Source organism: Heteronotia binoei, chromosome 5 (assembly GCF_032191835.1).
Source record: "Heteronotia binoei isolate CCM8104 ecotype False Entrance Well chromosome 5, APGP_CSIRO_Hbin_v1, whole genome shotgun sequence".
Lineage (NCBI taxonomy): Eukaryota > Metazoa > Chordata > Lepidosauria > Squamata > Gekkonidae > Heteronotia > Heteronotia binoei.
In genome coordinates, this window is record NC_083227.1 from 83,950,408 (window position 1) to 83,972,771 (window position 22,364).

Sequence of the window (22,364 nt, forward strand, 5' to 3'; positions counted from 1 at the left end):
CAGGAAGCAAGATCATGCACGGATCTTGCTACTGTGACAGACTTGTGGGATGCTTGCCAATCAGACTTTATGGGCACAAATCAACCAGACCTTGGTTTGGAGGGAATGGTTTCTTCTGTTAACTGAACTGGTAATAACATGAAATTTGTCACCTTCATACAATTCTGTGTTTTACTTCAAGGAAATGAACACGTATACTGAGCTATAGAAACAATTGTTTTAACCCTGTATTGTTTATTATAAAACCACGAAGACCCCCTTTGCCACCCTAGCAAGCACAATATATTTTGCATTGCCTTGCAATTGCCTAATCCCTGTGAAAGACCTTCTGTGACAGAGGGCCAGCATCGGAGGTTACCATGGTCAGGCTTCTACTGTGGCCTACAACATGGCAGGGAGCCCACTGCCATCAAGAATCATTTGGCCTATTCCCACCAGATCACCACAGAGGCTCCAGTGATGTCCACAAGCCCCTCTTGGTATGATTTCCTATTTCTCAGTGGGAATGTTGCCTGTGGTAAACAACAGAAATTCATTTATTTATTTTATTTAGAATATTTCTGTGCTGCCTCTTTAGAGTCCAACCTGAGGTGGTTTACAATTAAAAACAAAAGCATCAGAAAAAATGCAAGCAGATTGATTTGACTTGTTTAGTTTTGCACTCCTACCTGACATTTATCCAACCAAGAAGCAGGATGTTATCCCCCAAAGCACACTGATGTTGTAGGGTCCTCTGGATTCTGGAACAATCTCTCCACTGGAGATCAGTTTGTCCTGTGCCAAGTCCCCTGGCCACCAGCAGGGAATGGGTGGGTAGGGTTGCCAAATCCAGGTTGGGAAACTCCTGGAGATTTGGAGATAGAGCCTGAGGAGGACAGGGACCTCAGGGGGGGGGGTACAATGCCATAGAGTCCATCCTCAAAAACATACATTTTCTCAGGGGAACTGATCTCTGTAGTATGAAAATGAGCTGTAATTCTGAGGGATCTCTAGTTCCCACCCTGGTTTGTCCAGAAATCCCAGAAAATTTGTCTGATGTGATTTTACCTTGAATATTTGGTCATTTGCAGACCGACTCAGCTAGCTACCCATATTCAAGACATGCCCCATAGCCTGAGATTCTAGTGTTGCCAGCTCTGGCTTGGGGAAATCCTGCAATTTGGCTGGGCGTGGGTGTGCCTGAAAATGGTGGGTTTTGGGTAGGCAGCTGTGTGGAGATGTGATGCCATAGTCTGTCCTCCAAAGCTCCAATTTCCTCAAGGGGAACTGATCTCTGTATTTTGTAGATCAATTGGCCTCTATAGGCCAGGACATTTTTCTCTAGGATGTTGGCGACCACTAAAGTACCATAATAATTCTGTTTAATTTTGTTGCTGCAGACTAACACAGCTGCCCCTCTAGAATTGCTGAAGAGTGTGAGGGGGAGAATTCTCAAACTAAATCTCACAAACACAAGAGTTGCCAGGTCTCTGCCCTCAACCCTAAGGGATGTTTTGGGAATGGAACAGGGTGAAGGGGAGTGTCCGTGCCATGATGCACTAGGAAGTCTCCAAGGCTCTATGCTTTTACTAAAGAGTTTGGGAAAATTCCTGGAGTGTCATAATGTTGAGTGTCCCTTCCCTGCTCTGATGGGTATGGGGCAGCATTAGCAGGTGTTTGCTTGGAAGAACTGGGCAACTGGTAAGCTCCAAAGAGCAGGTTAGGGGGCAAACTTAGCCCTGAACTGTACCAATTTGGAGTCTGCAAGTGGAAGATAGAATAATGGAATGTGTTCATAAAATAAGAGCTTTGAAAAACTGCACTTTAGGGAAAAGGCTTTAGGAATCTTTTTTTTTTTGGCAGGGTATTTTTTGTCTATTGGAGCATTCACTCACATAAGCTACCACCTACAGTCTTGAAGTGGTGCAGTCTACACACAGGTTTGCTAGTACTCTATCTGTTCTTTGTGAGAAATATGCCTTAGACACTGAGAAGTCTTGAGAGGGTGGGTCTATACACTAGTGCATTTAAAGGAGGTTTCAGTTTTTTTTAAATGGAAGCACTAAAATAAAAGACATTGCTGTAACAGCATGTGGAAAGATGCATTAATGGAAAATTCACCTGTGTGCCACTTCTGGAATATGGGGAACCTCATAAGGGATCTTACGGTGAGGGTGCTAGGAATGCCAAGCTCAGGAGCTGCGCACAGGTCACCCTCATACTCAGGTGGCAGGGAAGACCACCTAGTGGCAGCTGCCCTGGTGGAATCCCAGATACCTGGCATTCTGATTGGCTGCTTCTGAAAGCAGGTAACAGGACTGATGGGCCATTGACCTGCCCTGACAGAAACTTTTAACATTCTCATACTGAGTGAGATGCAGGGCCCAGTTGTGGGCAAATGAATGACCTTGGACAGGGGTCAGTAAGCAGAGGAAGTGAAGAGTGCCTTAGGGCTCTGAATGGAAAGAAACAGGAACTGTGGAATTTCTACCCTGCCCCAGACATGCTGGGACATGCTTCTGGAATGTTCGTAGAGTGCCAGAAACTGGCTGGAAGTCAGCTGCCCACGATATATGGATATGCTCCAATAGCAATCCTCTCTTAAGGAAAGATTCACCTCAGCTAAAGCCATGAAGTGGAAATTTGGGGATGCAATAGGACAGATGGAGTGTATTATCTAATTTTCTATAGTAACTGTTCCTTGACACTGCCTCCTTGAGCCTGTAGGGATGATCAAAGGATCCCAGAGGCATCTGGTTGGCCTCCATGTAAAACAACTAAAGAGAAAGGAAATTTAAAAGGGAAATCTTTTCCAGCCCAGTAACTAGGACTGGAACACCCAATTAAAAGTCACCTTATAGAACCTTCATAAATGTGTTCTGTTACTCCTTATGATATGCTGTCCTTATTCTGAACGTTCTCTCCTAAATGTGATGATCAGAAATGTATAGACTTCTCCCCTTTTGTCAATCCCCTTGCTAGCCAAATTGCTTCTGAGATTGAATTGGGGAATTAAATTAATAGGCAATTGACTAGGGCAGGATCAACAACCTGTGTCTACAGGAGTCAGAATTCCCCAGAGACCCAAATGAGATGAAGAAACTGAGCTACAATTCAATAGGCTTTTATTGGAAAAGATAGATTACATAATCATACAGTTACACTAACACACTCACAATCATTAAAGAATTAGGAATATACAGAGGTGAAATTTGATAGGGACATTTGCATTAGCAGGTTTGAAGCTATGATCACGGGTTATACAGTTACCTGTCCAGAGATCAGAGAAGGTCTCCACAGCAGTGGTCAGGAGAGAATGGGGTAGCAAGAACTGGCCAGCAGATCTTACAATAACGGGCTCACACCTGATCAGGTTACGAGGGCTATCACGGTTGGCAATAGTAGGAGAAACATCACCAGGAGAATGATGAACACCCCCTTACCTGACCTTAAATAGTCAGGTTTATGACCTGGGGCAAGAGGGCATTGACCAATTGGGCAGTAACCCTGATTGGAGTGGACACTAACTCCTGCCCTACTGATTGGTTCCCAAGGAGGGCCAATGAAGGCCAGGATTGTGTTATCATGTGACAAATTTGGAGTCCTGATGCTAACTATCTGTGTGATACCTCTTGGAAACTTTTAGCAAAAAAAAAAGGGAGAAAAGGAAGAACAATGGATGTGGCCTGTTGGCTGCCTGGTCTCAATGGTTGGCATTGATTTGTTGATGGGTTTTCTGGCTTCGCTGGTGCAACCTCCTTTCATCTGAGCCAGCAGTAGTCCATAAGCATAGACATGATTGCAACTGTGAACATGATGTGGCTGTTTTGCAGTAATGGTGGCTAATAAGGAACTGTGTTGTCCATTTTCCATCCTCCCTCTGTAAATGGCCTTTTCCCTGGCTTCTTGGTTAGTGTGGTGAAGCCTAGTCAGTAGCGGAGGAAATGACTGGGACTGTAGCCTGTGCATGTTCATCCTGTAGCCTGTTACTGTGCATGCGCATTCAGAGCCTTAGGCATGGCTCTGTATTAGTTTCTGGGACAAAACTCCCCATTTCTATCACTATTTGGCTAAGTGCTAGGAGTTGAAATGCAGTCCATTGCAGATGACCACCCATAGTGCACAGTCCTTGGTAGATAGTTAATGGGGTTAATGGTAGTTAATGGGTAGTTAATTTGGGAGACCATGGCCTCTGGCTCACACCCTCGTAAGCTACCATAATTTCAGTACTTTTGTCTCTTACTAGTATATTATTTTTGTACTCCACTTTTCTCCCCAATGGGAACCCAAAGCAATTTACAAGATTGTTCTCCCCTAAGTTTGTTTTAAATGATAAATCTTCCTCTCAGTTACCAGGTGTTTTTAAGATAGTTAGCGTTTAGGTTTTGGGCTTGCTACCATGAAGTAAGTTTTGTGGTGTGCAAGCAGAATACAGAGATCACTGAGGCAAGATTTGTATATAAACAACACAGCACAGCTGAGTGGCTGTTGTCCCCTTCCCGGCAGGACAACCTCCTGTCCATCACATCCCTTTCTCCATTTTATCCTTATAACAACCACCCTGTGAGATAGGTTAGGCTGAGAATGACTGAGTTTCCATGGCAGTATTTGAGCTTGGGTCTCCCAGTCCACTGCTCTAATCACCATTCAGTACTGTTAAGAAAATAAAAATAAAATTAAAGTGATTTCTATCCACATCAGGACTTAAGGCCTTTTTTATGCGCTTGTATTGTTAGGATCTGTGTGGGAAGAAAGGAGTCCACAATGGAAATTGTGGTTAGACATTTCCTAATCGTTCTGAAGGATCCAAGCATTTGGGATTAATTTCTTGAATTTAGCAGTGGGTTACAAATTTCTATTACACAGTGTGTTCCCTCCACATTATGACTCCAGCGTCTGAGACCAAACCAATATCCCAGACATATTTTTGAAGACAGGACTGCAATTCCAAACCCACTCAACCCCCTGATACCTTAAAACATCTTTCTGAGTATCACTGTTGAAACTTGCCCTCCTCCCCAGCAGATGTGACTGCTTTATACAATGAAACAATATCAAGAAGATTTAGTTGTGTCAGAAATCACAATTCAGATTAAAACCCCGTAATGTTTCAGAAATACAGCTGAGCCAGAATTGTCTGAGAATGAGGGGCTCTATAATACTTCTCTTGGTGGCAAGCCAAAGGTCTCTTTTTGTGAACTGGCTGGTATTTTGTCCCTAGAGGCCTATCATATACAGAATTGGCTTTTGAAATGGAAACAAAAACAGAAGAGTCAGTAACCATAAACTGGCTTCATTATCATTTTGAATTCTGTGCAGCAATGCTGAATATAGTTTGACCATTACCCTTCCAACTGGACTACATGGCCTGTCCTTTGGTGCAGGCATGGAGAAACTAATATGGAACTTCAGCTTCTGGAAGTCTTTTCAGAGCTAACCTACAACTTACAACTCAGTCATTCTCAGCCTTCAGAACTATCAGGACCCCTGTTCTTTTGTCATGCCTCAAAGCTTCCAGGACACTGAGAATGTGGTTATATTGCTGCCCACTCCAGTGTGGCCTTGGATTGAAATGGAAAAGGAACTGCAAGTGGTAGGTGGATGGGCAAGAAGAAAAAAAGTCTGTCATTACAGTATCAACTACTGAGGAAAGAACCACAAGAACCACAAATGTTCTTTAAAATCATCTTTATATTTTACTTGCTCAAATCTGATAGTTACAGCAACCTAATATGGAATCACGCTGGGATCAGTGACAGATTGTATATTTATTAATGTCTTTTTATAGGAGCTGCCCCGTGGCGCAGGGTGGTAAAGCAGCAGTACTGTAGTACTGTGGTCTGAACTCTGCTCATGACATGAGTTCGATTCTGGAAGAAGTTGGATTCAGGTAGCTGGCCCAAGATTGACTCAGCCTTCCATCCTTCCGAGGTCAGTAAAATGAGTACCCAGCTTGCTGGGGGGTAAGTGTAACAGACTGGGGAAGGCAATGGCAAACCACCCCATCAAAAGTCTGCCGTGAAAACGTTGTGAAAGCAATGTCACCCCAGAGTCGGAAATGACTGGTGCTTGCACAGGGAACCTTTCGTTTCCTTTTCCTTTTTACAGGACAAGCAGGCTGAATACATCTGGGTGGTGAGAAACTGATAACCATTATGTAGGGAGACACAAAGGGGCCAGTTTCAAAGGTGAAGAGCTTTCCAAATCGATTGCTTCCATGTATACAAACCTTCCCATTTCCCATCCACACATGATCTCTAGGAAGACAAGAGAGGAACCAGCTTCTTTTGATTAGATGCCACAGCAGTGTCCCCAAAACCATTGTGAGTTTATATCCCAGAGCCTGGAAAGGTTTCAGGTTAGGCCCCCAGCTGCCCTACTCCACTGTGCAAATTCTTTACAACCTGTGCCAGTGAGTTTTTGAGAGAGCCAAGTTAGTTCTTGGCAAAGATAGGCAGGATAACTTGCAAACAGAAACTGGGATTGTTTAGGCAGAACATCCTTCCAAAGAGAAGACAACTGTGATAGCTGTCCCACTCATACACTATCTTGGGCATAATTTACATCCAGTTTTGGGCACTGCTGCAATCAGAATGTAAGCAGAGGCTTGCTGGATTGGGCCAAAGCTCCATTTAGTCCAGTGTCCTGGTCAGATGCTAAGCTTCTAACTAGAGCATGAATAAGGTAACAGCTTGTTTTCCCCAGGAAGTAGCATTAATGGAGGTTTAATTTACTGTCACAACTAACCTCCATTGTAAGACCTATAAGAACATTAGAATATTGTCTTATAAACACATGTAGAAGTAAGAATATGTTGTTATTATTATGATTTATTAAAAATGTATTTTTAAAACATAACATTGGAATAACTCTGCTGGATCAGACCAAAGGTCCATTTAGTCCAGCAACCTGTTTTCCAGAGTGACCAATCAGATGCTATAGAATGCACACAGTTGGGGCCCATCAGACAATGTCTCCTGCTGCTCCTGCTCCCATCAACTTGCATTCAGAGTCCTGTTCTCTCCAAAAAGAGAAGTCTCATTTAACCACCATGCCTAAGAGCATGAGCCTATAGAGATGATCAAAAGTTCCCAGAGGCATCTGGTTGGCCTCCATGTGAAACAACTGAAGAGAAAGGAAATTTAGAAGGGAAATCTTTTCTAGCCTGCTAACTAGCTAATTCTCTGACTGGCCTGAAGGATTTCTATATGCTTTTCTGGATGATGTAGAATTAGGAATTAGGGTAAATGTGTAAGGATAATATTCAGAAAGCAGAACTATGTAGGCCAGGGGTGTCAAACATGCGACCTGGGGGCCAAATCAGCCCCCTGGAGGGTTCTTATACTGGAGAGCCAGTTTGGTGTAGTGGTTAAATGTGTGGACTCTTATCTGGGAGAACTGGGTTTGATTTCCCACTCCTCCACTTGCAGCCGCTGGAATGGCCTTGGGTTAGCCATAGCTCTGGCAGAGGTTGTCCTTGAAAGGGCAGCTGCTGTGAGAGCCTCTCAGCCCCACCCACCTTACAGGGTGCTGTTGTGGGGGAGGAAGATAAAGGAGATTGTAAGCCTCTCTGAGTCTCTGATTCAGAGAGAAGGGCGGGGTATAAATTTTCAGTCTTCTTCTTCTTCCTATCAGGCCCCTGAGCAACTGGCTGTCATCTGTTTCCTTTTCCCTCTCTCTTGCTTCCTTCTGCATTGCAGCTTGCTTTGCAAGGCTTGCTCAATCACACAGGAGCTACAGAGCAAAACTTCTATTTTCTCCAGTGGCTTAGGCTCCTCCCTTAAGGAGGAAGGAAGGGAGGAGGAGGTTGCTTTGCCAGGCTCTCTCAATCGCACAACAGAACTACTGAGCCAAGCCTCTCTTCCTTCTCTTAGCTGAGGCTTTTCCTCCTCCTGCTCCCCTGGTGAAGGAAGAAAAGAGCCAGAGTTCCCTGGATCCCATGGAAGAAATACAAAGAAAGCACCTTTAAGACCAATAAGCGCTAATGTTTAAAACATGTTTTATTTTGTGTGTTTTTTAAATATCTTTGTGTTTGTCTGTGTCTTTAAAAAAGTTTGTATCTCTGCTACCTAATCTTAAATAGGTACACACATGACCTGCTCTGACATGGTCCAGCCCAACCTGACCAGGCCCTACAAAGTCTCATTTATGTCATATTTGGCCCTCATAAGAAATGAGTTTGACACCCCTGCCTAACCGGAGGTGGATTCACTTGATGCAACGATCGCATTGGACAAAAGTACCCAACCACCTCCATCCTCTTGTCTCCCAAATAAAAGCCCAGAAAAGACTCCTTAAGCAACTAATATAGTGCATGCTGGAGGCTCCTGAAAGGAAGCAAAGCTCATTTTGGAGTGCAGCAGAAGAGTGCAATGCATGAAGAAGGCAGACTGCCAAAGCAGGTTGCAGCTCTACAACCAGGCCACCTCAGCCTTCCCGCTGTGGGTGAGACACAGAGCAACGACCACCCACATGGCTGAACAGAGTTTGCCTCATCCTATGTATTCACAAAGGGAGTAAGATGCTCCCCCATCCTCCAACTCTCCTCCTGCCCCCCCACCTCTTAGGAGGAACAGCGAAGGCATGCCCACTGTTTTGTTTTCAGCAGCTGGTGCGGTGGTGGTGGGGGAGGAGGTGTCTGCACCAACAAAGCAGAAGGAGAAAGGGAGAGTGGCAGAAAAGAAGGAGGGAGCAGAGAATAAAAGATCTAGTGAGACATCAGGGCCAGGCTGGCGAGGACACTTGCAGGGTAACAAGCGCAGCCTTTGTCTGCCACCATAGAGCAGACTGAGGGCACAAAAACCAGCCAAACTGCAGAAGCTCCCTGGGGGAAGACAGACAGCTTTCAGGGTCTGATGTTCATCCTGAGCAGCTAAAGATAAAGCTTCTCCATATGCCATCCTGCCCAAGCACTCAACATTCAGTTCTGTACTGCACTGCACATAGAGATTCCTTGCCAGCCTCTTGGCTTGTACCTCAGAGGCCAGGAGAAATGCAGAGGACAGAATACTGATGCCTATCCTGAAGCTGTGCACAGCTGCACCAGTGTTTTTGCACTGGGTTTCCAATACAGCTAAATTGAGCATCCATATACAAATGATATATAGTGCAGCAAAGATTCCATAAGCCACATATGCCCTGGCACACAGCCGGTAATAAACCAGTTGAGAGGGTCAGACTCTGAAAGTATGGAGTAAATAAGCCTCAAAAGGAGGTGGGGGCAAGACAGTAAAGTGACTGTGTCTCTGGCACCGTGACATGATGTGCCATTTGTGTATGGTGTGTGTGTGAACAACAGGTATAAGAGCTGAACTATGATGTCAACTACCTGAGTAGCAGATAACATGGACTGAAGGACTTTCTGGTCTTTAAATAACAGCAAGGACGGAGGGCATGCACCTGAATCCTTGTGTCAAACACATGCTGAAGTGTTTGAACTATTGCTTCATGACAAACTTTGTTTGCAACTAAACTGACATTGACTGCAAGACTGCAGAAAATGGACAGAGTGACAACACAAGAAGAGTTTCTAGCTGACCCTTTCTACATGGGTTCCTCTCAAGATACATTCTCAGCACTCCACTGAATTTGCTCATTGCCTTAATTCTTTTCCACTGAGACTCTGACAGGAGAGGGAAGAATGACCTAACTTTGCCCACCCCACCCCCACCCCCAGCTTAAGCCATTATACAAAAGTGGAGAAACCACATTACTCTACCGCTGACTAACAATGTGGTGTGTGAGGGCTACGTGCTGTACCAGACAGAGGTGGTGCGGCTTCACCAGGTGGGGTCAGAACTACAGCAGGAGGCAAGCAGGAGGCAAGCTGTGTGGTGTCTGCGGGGCAAGAGCAGCTGGGCTCAACCACAGTAAATGCTGCCTGGGCCAGATCTGAGTATGAGTAATGCAGCACTTATCAAAACATAACAAGGAAAACTTCAAGCCTCTTCAGAAAGGCAGCATAATTACCACCTCTTGAGGGTATTTTGGCACACTTTGAATTAGAACAATGCAGACAAACCCTGTCTCTCAAGGCGGGCATGCTTCTCAAAGCAGTATTCCAGGCAGGCAAGTCTCTGGCACCAAAACTAGAGCACAGTCATAGCTACAACACAGCAGCCAGCTTATTTCCCATGGGAAGGCACCCATGTGGAGTGAAAGCCACACAGGTTGAGAGGCTGAAATAAAGAGGAGGAAGGTGGCAAAATCGATCCCTCCTGCCTCTTCTGAAGAAAAATATTCTCACCCAGTTTATACAGGCTTAAATGGGTAGGTGTGCAGACGGGTAAGTGAAGCTTCTCATGGCATGGAGGTAAATAACATCATCTGGTACCAAGCATCCCATATAGTCTCTATCAAAGAGGCAGGATATTTTTTTGTCAAACAGATGGCAACCCTATTTCTGTCAGCTAGGGCTGCCAAGCTCCCACAGGGAGATCAACAAGCCAAGTGAGAAGCACAGGGAAATAGCAAACAGGAAGCAGAAAACACCTCTGTGCAATATCAAGTCTCAACTACATGTTATACAAAATAGTAAATATATTTTGTAAATTGTTCAGAATCACTTTTCCATAGCAATATATAAAAATGTAGTAAATTTCCAATACACAATGGAAAACATGTATAAGGAACAAGTAACCTGACATACAACAATTTAAAGGGAACCAGTCCCACTTTCATCAGGTATCCCCCACTCCAATATCATATCCAAAAATGTCCGTATCCAGCTGCATATGTTCTTAAGTAGTCCAGGCTGAGCTAATGAGATGTACCAGTCTCAGTCCTCGTTTCACTGGCACTTTTTCAAAGCCATAAATATTAAAATCATATTAAATAATCCCAGAAATTCACACTTCAAAATTTGAAAAAACATATCCTAAAAACATACCTTATGATACAAACAGAACATTCTCAAATAGTCTCCCACAGTACTACAACCTTCCACATGGTAAAAAGAATTCTAAGAAAATCACTTCTCCGCAGTCAGAAGTGTTAGGATATAATACAGGTGCATGTAATTAAACCCAACAATATTCCGTTAAAGAGAAAATAACCTATAGCCAATGTCAGACAGCATACATATTGAAAAGTTATAGAAACAAGACAAATCCCATTCTATATTCAGTCTATTAGGTGTTAATGTGTCCAGTTGGAAGATCCATCTTTTCTTTTGCTCTATTTTTTTTTCCACATCCAGGGTATTATAAGGGAGAGTCACATGTTTAGATAATACAAGAAACCTAAGTGAATCAGAATCATGTTTCATTTTAACAAATTGTTCTATAAGCGGGACTTTTTTCATCTGGTTCTTCACCATGAGTGGTGTCCTAATATCCTGGTCTTGACTGCTCTTATTGCACTTCCTACATATATTAATAAACACAGACATAAAGTGGCATAGACAGCCTGTTTTGCAGAGCACATGGTATGGTTCCTCAGTTTGACAAGATATCCCATAGTTTGTGCTGGGTAATTACATTAGTTTGTTTTATTGTGTTCTAATTACTAATAAGCTGCTTGAGAGCCTGTTTGTGGGTTAAAAGGAAAGATATAAATTTTAGATTACAAAACAACTTTTTGGAAGGAAAACCTGTGATTTATATATACGGATACCTTTAATAACTGATGCAATATATGTACATGTGGTCCTTGGAATCATTTCCAAGAACAAAGAATGCTTTTATGAAAGAACCTTGAGTAGCCACTAGAGGTTGGAATATGGCCTTCAGCATTCCACCAAAACCCTTAGAACAGGACAACTGTATATAGGATGCAGCCTTTAACAAAAAGAAATGGTCTGAGATTAGAAATGGTAGCCTCAAAAGGCTGTGCTCAGCATGCAGCTACTGATCCTCCCTCATCAGAATTGCTCCCTTGCATTGGACCCAGATTTGGGAATGTAGCTCAAAGGCATATTGGAAAATGCCATATGCTTTCACACTTTTTCACAGGTGTGCCCCCCCCCCCCCCAAAAGAGCAGAAAATGGGCAGGGAGGATCAGAAAAGCTCTGCGTGACAGTCTGGCTGCTTCTGGCTTCATTCATACTTTTCTAAACTGATTCTCTGAAATTTGGGTGGGCTGATGCTGAGCATCTGTAAAATGTGACTCAACGGCATTCTCAGGTCTGAGTCACACACAGCACCAGTGTCTCATTCAGCAGCTGGAGCTAGCTCAGCGGAATCCAGAGAACCAGCTGTGTATCTTATTCTGTGCAATCCATCATAAGCTTCCTTGTTCTAAATCCTAAGGCAAATTTTGTCTTGAGGGCTCACAAAAAATGCTCCAAGTTCATAGCAGAGTTAGTGAGAAACCTTACCTCTTTAGTGGAGGTAGCAGGTCACATCTTACCTTGCTGAGCTCTGGTACTGGAAGCACAAAAAGTGAGACTGATTTCCCAGTTGCCTTATGCCACTCTCACATTTCTCTTCTCAGCGGGGCTTCCTTCTTATTTCGCACTATCTGCCCCAGGACTGCAAGTAACGTCGGTGTTTTTGCGTGGCAAACAGAAACTGGTTGCTACACAGAAACGCTGACGTTACTTGCAGCCCTGGGGCAGATAGTGTGAAATCAGAAGGAAGCCTCGCTGAGAAGAGGAATGTGAGAGTGGTGTAAGGTGAGTGTGAAATCGGTGTGAGTTTGGCCACAAGAAATAAATGTGGGGAAAGATGGAACCCTGAAAGGAGAAGAGGTTTCTTTCAAGGAATTGGTGTAGTTATTTTACAATGAAATTGAAGGTGTCAAGAGATCTCAAATCTGTTGTCATCACTGATTTGTCAGTGGGGCAATTGATTTTCCTGTCACGGTTGGGTAAGGCCCAATCCTGAGGCCTGAATTTTACTAAGGACACTGAGGGCAGGAAGAGAAAGAGCTAATATCTTTTCCAAAGTCAGAAAAATTCTCCGCTAACAACTTGGCTCCCAGCCATAAGCTAACATGTCAGAGAGGATGTTCTGAGTCTTGGGAGAACTTGCTTCTAGACTACAAAAGCTGAGGAAGGAAGCACAGAAAGAATAGGAAAAATAATAATGAGGGATCCAGAAGATTCAGTACAACTCCATTGAAAAATTCAAAATTGCATTTGCCAGTCAACATCCCAGACAGACTGGCCTAAATTATCCAGGGAGCAGACTGCAGCAAGCAGAATGCACAAACAAGAACTATGAACTATGTCAAAGATGCCTGTTACAGGCAAGGAATACATTTTGTAAAGCAATTCCAGATGGTTTAAACAAATGAGTAATGCCAAATGCTACAGCAGTGTTTCCCATTTGCAGGGTTGTTGTCACGTTCTCAGGGTGCAGGCAGGCAGGAATCCAAAGCCAGTCCAAGGTCAAAGTTCAGGAAGTCAAGCAGGAGTCAAATCACCAATGCAGAATCACAAACCGGAATCAGAAGTCAATGTCCAAAAGCCAAAAGGTCAGGGTGCCAAGGAAATCAAGCAGGTCAGGATCAGGAATCAGGAAGGAGCATGGATGCAAGGCAGAGAATAGACTTGTTGCTTCCACAAGGTGACCAGTCCTGGATGGGAGCTATATGAGAGTCTCAATCAGCCTGCTCCCTGGGTGTCAGTGACTCTGCTAGAACTCAGGGCTGAGAGATCTGAAGCATCGGCGTGCCTCATGTCTTCGCTCTGAAAGTTCTTTCCAGAGCCTGCTTCGAACTCTTGAGATGGGAGGAGGAGAGCTTGGAGGAGATTGATCGTCAACAGCTGACACTGGTGCCTGGAGAGTGATTGGTGGGCCAGTTGCCATTTGTAGGGTTGCCGATCCCCAGGTGGGGGCAGGGGATCCCCCGGTTTGGAGGCCCTCCCCCCGCTTCAGGGTCGTCAGAAATTGCGGGGAGGGGAGGGAAATATCTGCTGGGAACTCTGTTATTCCCTATGGAGATTTATTCCCATAGAAAATCATGGAGAATTGATCCACAGGTATCTGGGGCTCTGGGGGGCTGTTTTGGGGGGTAGAGGCACCAAATTTTCAGTATAGCATCTAGTGCCTCTCCCCAAAATACCCCCCAAGTTTCAAAAAGATTGGACCAGGGGGTCCAATTCTATAAGCCCCAAAAGAAGGTGCCCCTATCCATTATTTCCTATGGAAGGAAGGAATTGAAAAGGTGTGCCATCCCTTTAAATGTGATGGTCAGAACTCCCTTTGGAGTTCAATTATGCTTGTCACAGCCTTGATCTTGGCTCCACCCCCAAAGTCTCCTGGCTCCACCCCCAAAGTCCCCAGATATTTCTTGAATTGGACTTGGCAACCCTAGCCGTTTGTTCAGCTGAGGAACTGGCTGGCAACTCTTTCAGGTCTGTTAACCCTTCAAGCTCCTCTTCATCAGGGCTCATGACAGTCGTGACCCGTTACCAGGCCACAGAAGCCTCACTACCGGGTCACAAGAAAAGCCAAAGCTAGCCCTGCCCCCAGCAAAGCATGACCTCTACTCTGCTTCCTTCCTTCCCTCGTCTCTCTGTTGTGCAGAGAAAAGCACTGGAAGTGATGGTACTATGAACCATTTTACCGGTCCTACTTTTAACAGCTATCTGACACCAAAATTAAACTCCTCCTGTAGATATTAAAAAGGATGAAAGAAGTTCACTGGCAAAATATCTGCACAACAGGTTGCTTTTAAAGGCATGGGAAACACAGCCAGTAAAAAGCTGCAAGCCCCTCATAAATATCCTTTTTGGGATAACTGCAGAAAAGCTTGTGTGAACTTTATATAACTTGAAATTAATTAATTAATTGCAGTACAATTCTCTCCTACCTTTCGCAGCAATTTCCCAGTGTTTCAGCCAAAGAAAAATATGAAAAATCTCAAAAATTTTCTTGAAACCAACCAGGCTTGGTTGTAACTTGAGGCAGGGTTCCAGTAGTAGCAGCTGAAGGAAGGGCCTACTAAATGTGTCAGCATATTTTGAGGTAGAGCAGCTGCCAGGGCCCAGTGTGTGTGGTACACAGTACTGGCATTCCTGATGGCAATGGTAACTGCACTCCCAACTGTATACACTGGCCAGTGCTGTTGAGAAAGGGGAGTGTAGGTGGTGCAGGCAACTGAACATAGGCATTAGGAGTGCTTACAAACTGAAGAAGAACATGCAAACAGATAGGTGCATGCAGGTGTGGGGGTGGAAAGAGAGGACCCTGGGAATGTATGAAAAAGTTGCAGACCGTCCACTTTCCACCCCCATTTTGGCTCAGCATGAGTTTCGGAGAGATTTTTCTGAAAACAAAGTTACTTCAGAAGAGGAGGCAGGTTTGGGGGAGTGCCCTGAAAGTGACATCATAGGAAAAGGTGGAGTTTTGGTTCAATGTGCCCCAAAAGTGACATCACTTGGCCCTTGACCTGGAAGCGATACCTCAGGAAATGGCATAATTCATGTCTCCCAGCTCCACCCCCAAAGTCTCCTGGCTCCACCCCCAAATTTTAGTGGGCCACGAAGGAGAAATGTAAAAATAACTGGGCCACAGGAAAGAAAATGTTGGGAATCCCTGTGCTACAGGGAAAGGAAATAAACAACAGGCAGTCTTACCAGTTAACACGGGACTTACAGAAAACTTCTTTCCAACCCTCAATATGGCACTCTCCATCACAGTGCTAGCACTTGGTATCACTTATCCCCTTTCCACAAACAGCCTCCTCCTCCACTCAGAGACATCCCTAAGCAAGTCCCCCTTCACCTTCTGGAGCCAAAGAGGAACCTTTGTTTAGATGCACCAGTAGCTAAAGCAGGCCCAGCTGGATGTTATTTTGGCAGATCATACATGGAGCAATTAGGGGGTTGCTGATAGATGGAGAACACAAATGCAACTAATGAAGAAAACAGCCAGTCCAGGAGAGCCAGGAAAAGAGAGCTGTTCCCGTTTGAACTCAGGAATACAGCAGAGAGGGCTGACGGGTTAAGAAGACCTTGGCAAAGGAGTCACAAGGATCTCTTTGAACATGGGGGAAGGAGGGAGGGAGGAACACTGCATCTGACTGCAGAAAGATTCAGACTTCTTTGCCTTTGAACATTATGAACATCAGGTCAGCTCATATTTATACAGCCTGAGCCAACCCATCCTCCCACCACCCCCTGGAACACTTAGCCATATGGTTATACTATAAACCTAGCTACAGCAAAAATCAAACAGAAGAGCACTAAGTGGATACACAATGAACTCATGACACGCCTCTTGCACTTCCAGATGCTGACAACACCAGCCTCATGTTTACTATGACATAATTACAACCTATCATATACAGTCTGTCTGTCTCTCTCTCTCTCTCTACCTATCTATCACCAATCTATTTTATTATATTTGATTTATAGTTCACCCTTTCCTGAATGGGCTCTGAGCAAATAACAACAATCAATAATACAAAGTTAAAATCAGATTCATATAATAAAACAAAATAACAGTATAAAAACAAACTCTAATTCTGCATTTGGTGGTACCAGTTGCCTCCAATTCTTCCATACATCCCCCAGCTGGTATAAGCTAAATGACTCCACAGTGTTATTTCATTGGGGTCCCTGCAGTAGAGAGATCACAGAGTAATAAAATGTCCATCTCCTCAGTAGAATGCCTAGTGCAGAGGTGGCCAACGGTAGCTCTCCAGATGCTTTTTGCCTACAACTCCCATCAACCCCAGCCAGCATGGCCAATGGCTGGGGCTGATGGGAGTTGTAGGCAAAAAACATCTGGAGAGCCACCGTTGGCCACCCCTGGCCTAGTGGAACAGCTCTGTCTTACATAATTATAACCTACCATGTACACTGCAAAGTGCTTTACTATCCTGTGAAGTTCACAGATAACCATCAGAGAGTATCACTCCATGGTTGAGGATTATGGAACTAAAGGTGAGCAGTAGGAATTGTCAGAAGTTGTTTGGAGTTACACAACCCTCCAGTACCCCAAAACCAAGAGGATCCAACAGGTGGTCCCAGGTTCACAGAAAGCAGTCTGGGAATCAGGTGGTCTGGGTCAGCCAAAGAATTTGGGGAGCACAGCAGGAAACACATTATAGGGTAGAAAGGAGTCATATGAGCCTACTTTGACAGGGTACATTCTGGGTGCGATCACATGAGGAATTTGGCATGGCAGTATTCTGGCTTTGAAAAAGCTGGTGTTCTTTGATGCATGCCGGGGCATTCACACATCCCCCACCCTGCTGCCGGGAGAGACACGGTCTGCATGTGCACAAGAGGAGCATTCAGACAACTCATGTGCATGTGGTGTGGGTGCATTGCATGCCCCAGCCATTCAGACAGCCAGGAAACGTGCCCTACATTCTCTTTAGTGATATAGAACTTCATGGTAGCTATTTAATCTAGTCCCAGCCCATCCTAAAAAAAGGTATGTACAGGTGGGATGGGGGGGCATATGTGCATGTGTGATTGCACACATTAAATCTGGATGGGAGGCATGGCTAAATCGAGCCAAATTTCACCCCCTGTTGGGATTAACTGGTATCATCAGGTCTGCATGTAGGCCTAGCTGGCCTAAACAGGTCTTCTGGGGGAATCAGAATGGCTATTGTGGAAAACAGGATGCAAGACTCCATGTTCCTGTGTACCTTAACAAGGATTTTTTTGTGACAGTACGTACTGGTACTGAGTATTGTTATGTGTCTGTGCCCAGCTGCAGAGTCAAGAAAGTATGGCAGTGGAATCACATGCAGCGAACTCTGCAAGCAAGTATATTGCAAAAGGATAAAACATACTTTTATTGAGGTAGATTCATATCCATTTTGTAGCTGAAACAAGACAGCAGCCTAGTCTAAAGAATACTTTTCTCTGTCACAATCAGCTAGCTAATGCAGTGTCACATGTGCAAATATATGCTTCCTTGGGCATATCACAGGAAAGGTAGAAGCACCTTACCTATTGCAAGACAGACAGAGCAAGACACAGGAAGAGAAGGAGGAGTCAGAAAGTCTAGACAAGGGGCGTTTTCGCACTCACCTTCAAGTGGCGCGACCACCCTCTTCACGCCAGAGGATCTGCAGGGATTTCGCATAAGAAGCGCCAGAGCAGCCAAAAGAGCCGGCGACTTCCGTCACAAAAGCCGCTCAAACGTTTTCCTGCTTCTTGGCGGTTTACGTTTGAGCGGGTTTCGCGACTGAACTTTCTGGCTCTTTTGGCTGCTCCGGCGCTTCTTATGCGAAATCCCTGCAGATCCTCCGGTGTGAAGAGGGTGGTCGCGCCACTTGAAGGTGAGTGCGAAAACGCCCAAGGAGAGGCATCATAATCTGGTTCTAGTGCAAAGAGAAATATAGCAAGATCCCCACCCCCCCACCCCGTGAGTGAACACAAGGCATGCTGGGTCACCTTTTACTCCAACACTAAGTACTGGCAACTTTTGGGGGGACTCTCCCAATTCCTGAGGGGGGAGAGAACTGGTGGAAACCTGTGCAACTTTATATACAAGCACTGTCACTTTAAAGAAAAAAGCAAAAAAAGCACCTTTAATTAAATTGGAAGAAAGGATAAAGTCAGAATGGTAATCCAGTTTCCATTGCATATAGAAAAGAAAGGTTAAGGGAGGTGTGGAGAAACAGACACAGCAAAAGCTACTGACTGATGAGCTGTGTTAAGTTTTGTAAACTAACATATCTGCTAAGCCTTAATGGAAAAGCTAATAAGAAACTGCATCAGATTTATCCACCTGGATGTGAAAACAAATATTTGATAGAATAAGAGTCTGAATTAGGTCAGACACCATCGCTTGGAGGTAGAGGACAACTCACATTCAAGTAGCGATGAACCAAACAGGCAGCCAGCAGCAGCTCTTGTTCATAAATGATTTGGAGTTGAGAGTAAGCAGTGAAGTGGCCAAGTTTGCAGATGACACTAAATTGTTCAGGGTGGTGAGAACCAGAGAGGATTGTGAGGAACTCCAAAGGGATCTGTTGAGGCTGGGTGAGTGGGCATCAACGTGGCAGATGAGGTTCAGTGTGGCCAAGTGCAAAGTAATGCACATTGGGGCCAAGAATCCCAGCTACAAATACAAGTTGATGGGGTGTGAACTAGCAGAGACTGACCAAGAGAGGGATCTTGGGGTCGTGGTAGATAACTCACAGAAAATGTCAAGACAGTGTGTGATTGCAATAAAAAAGGCCAACGCCATGCTGGGAATTATTAAGAAGGGAATTGAAAACAAATCAGCCAGTATCATAATGCCCCTGTATAAATCGATGGTGCGGTCTCATTTTGAATACTGTGTGCAATTCTGGTCACCGCACCTCAAAAAGGATATTACAGCATTGGAAAAAGTGCAGAAAAGGGCAACTAAAATGATTAAAGGTTTGGAACACTTTCCCTATGAAGAAAGGTTAAAACGCTCGGAGCTCTTTAGCTTGGAGAAATGTCGACTGCGGGGTGACATGATAGAGGTTTACAAGATTATGCATGGGATGGAGAACGTAGAGAAAGAAGAACTTTTCTCCCTTTCTCACAATACAAGAACTCGTGGGCATTCGATGAAATTACTGAGCAGTCGGGTTAGAACGGATAAAAGGAGGTACTTCTTCACCCAAAGGGTGATTAACATGTGGAATTCACTGCCACAGGAGGTGGTAGAAGCTACAAGCATAGCCAGCTTCAAGAGGGGGGTAGATAAACATATGGAGCAGAGGTCCATCAGTGGCTATTAGCCACAGTGTGTATATATATGTGTATATATGAGTAGGGTTACCAGCTTCCAAGTGGAGCCTGATTTCTAAGCTACAACTGACATCCAAACTACAGAGATCAGTTCCCCTAGAGGAAATGGTGACTTCCAAGGATGGATTCTATGATATGCCATAGATATCACATCCCCACTGAACTCACCACCCCAAACACTGCCCACTAATCTCCAGGAAATTCCCAAGGCAAAGCTGACAATTCTCGTAGTGAGAGACGGTCAGACTGACTGGTGAAGCAGTAAAAAATGAATGAGGTGGGAGAATGAATTAAAAAGAATTCTGAGAAGACAAACTGCTTTCAAAATGGAGGTGGAAAGGAAGATGTTACCCAGGATTTTAAGCTTTAGCTCAGGGGTGGCTAAATTTGCTTAATGTAAGAGCCACATAGAATAAACATCAGATGTTTGAGAGGCACAGGATGGGAAGGAAGGAAGGAAAATAGAAGGGGGAGGGAGGAGGGAGGGATAAGTGGAAAGAAAACTATTTAAAATGCATTCTCCAAGCTGCTAGCTAGTTTTGCTTGGAGAAGTGATTTAGACAGAGAAATGTCTTCTCCAAGCCAGCCAAGGCTTTGAGAGCCACACAATATGTGTGAAAGAGCCACATGTGGCTCCTGAGCCAGTTTGGCCACCCCAGCTTTAGCTCAACTTCTTTCTTGCTGTGCTGCTATGCTTGTGAGGAGACAGATGACAAGGTCTCAGTCAATTATTTTCAGCATTCTACAATAAAGGATACATCAATCTCCAATTTTGACATATTTATTTCCTCTGTTTCCCCCTCAAAATTGAACCCAAACGAATGGAAGCTATATAAAATAAGCTTATTATTCTTGCTTGACCCCTGAATCTGTTAAACATCTTCATTATGCTGTATGATAATTTACTGCTCATCACCTACATGTATAGACTGGTAAATTCCAATTTTCTGTGTCTGTCTTGACTCTAATTGGCCTTTCCTGACAACTAACCCACTTCCTATATGTAATGGTTGAGGAAACTGTTTCATTGTATCTGAAGAAGTGTACTTGCTCACAAAAGTTTATACCTTGAATAAAACTGTGTTGGTCATAAAGGTGTCACTGAATTCAAACGTTGTTTTACTGCTTCAAACCAAAATGGCTGCCCATCTCGATCTTCCTTGTTTGTTGTGAGACTGAGACCTGGAGCAGTTCTTGAGGTCTTGCGTAGTGTGAAGCGATTGCCTTATTTGAAAAAACAAGCTCTATTCATGGCTGGTGCCATGAAAAGTTTGCCTTTCCGATGGCACCACCCAGTGTGGCACATACCCATGGCAGAACGTTGAGGTCAGCTGCTAAGTCCCCTATTTATTGCTTCTAGGACCAATCACTTATCTGGCATTTTCAACACTGATGTAGGGAATTCAGGAAGGGCTGCACTCATGAGAGCCAGGGTGCTGAGGCTCAGAAACTGATCCTGCATATACAGACCTCATTTCCACACATGTTCCATGTAGGTACATGTTCTATAAACATGGACTGAAGATTTTGCCTGGCTATTGGTTCCATTCCCAACATAGGATCAAGGACTGGATTTACAAATGCCAATTTGCTTTTTGAGCTACAAAGTGAGTAGTATTTTCTGCTTTAGCAGAAAGACTGTGCATCTTTGAAGTAGATGCAGTCTTCTGAACCTATTTCAAGAGACTTGCTGACACTATTTAGATCCTTTGGCTTTTTATGAGGAATTAGCATTGTACATTCTTTGTGAATTACTCACAAATGCTCAGGCATTAGAAGCAAAATCCAGATGAAACATGTGGGCTTGTATTATGCACCATATGTCTAATAGGGGAAAAGAAAGGACATTGATGATCCTGTTCTTTACATAAATCTTCTTAGTTCTGTATCCCAAAACTTGCAAAGCTACACGATTGTTTGTTATATTGGGGGGGGGGGGGGTGTCCATTTCTTCCTGTGCATTCATGACTTGTCTGACTACACTAGAATTTTATCACAGCTTAGTGCAGCAGCCCTGTGGTGCTGAGTGGTAAAGCAGCAGTACTACAGTCCTAAGCTCTGCTCACGACCTGAGTTCAATCCCAGTGGAAGCTGGGCTCAGGTAGCCAGCTCAAGGTCGACTCAGCCTTCCATCCTTCCGAGGTTGGTAAAATGAGTACCCAGCTTGCTGGGGGGAAAGTGTAGATGACTGGGGAAGGCAATGGCAAACCACCCTGTAAAAAAGTCTGCCATGAAAATGTTGTGATGCGACGTCACCCCAGAGTTGGAAACAACTGGTGCTTGCACACCTTTTTACTAGTGCTAATTTGGGGTACATAGGTTTGCAGTTCATAAACTGAAAATTGTACTGTTTATGGAAAAAAGCAATTTAATTTTTTCTTTTGAAAGGTGTTTGGTGTAAGTTGTGCTTGTAACAGGTAAGATCCAAACATGTTTTATGGAACAAGCAGCACAGATGTAGCCAGAGAATCCCCAGACAAGTCACTTCCTTCAGGACCAATCTGGCTCCTCAAGAAGCCTCTTGAAGTGACTTCAGGGAAATAGTGTAAAGTTCAAATGTATAAAGACATGGGCTGGATGTGTTTCTCCCAGCCCATAACCAGCCACCTGTAGTTATTCTCATTTCCCATCATAGTAACTTTGTGTTCTCTGTTCACACAAGCATGTAAGGATAACCAAACAAAAGATTAATTAAACAAACAAACATATAAACTTCCAAACAAGAGACAAAGCAAGGACTATAGT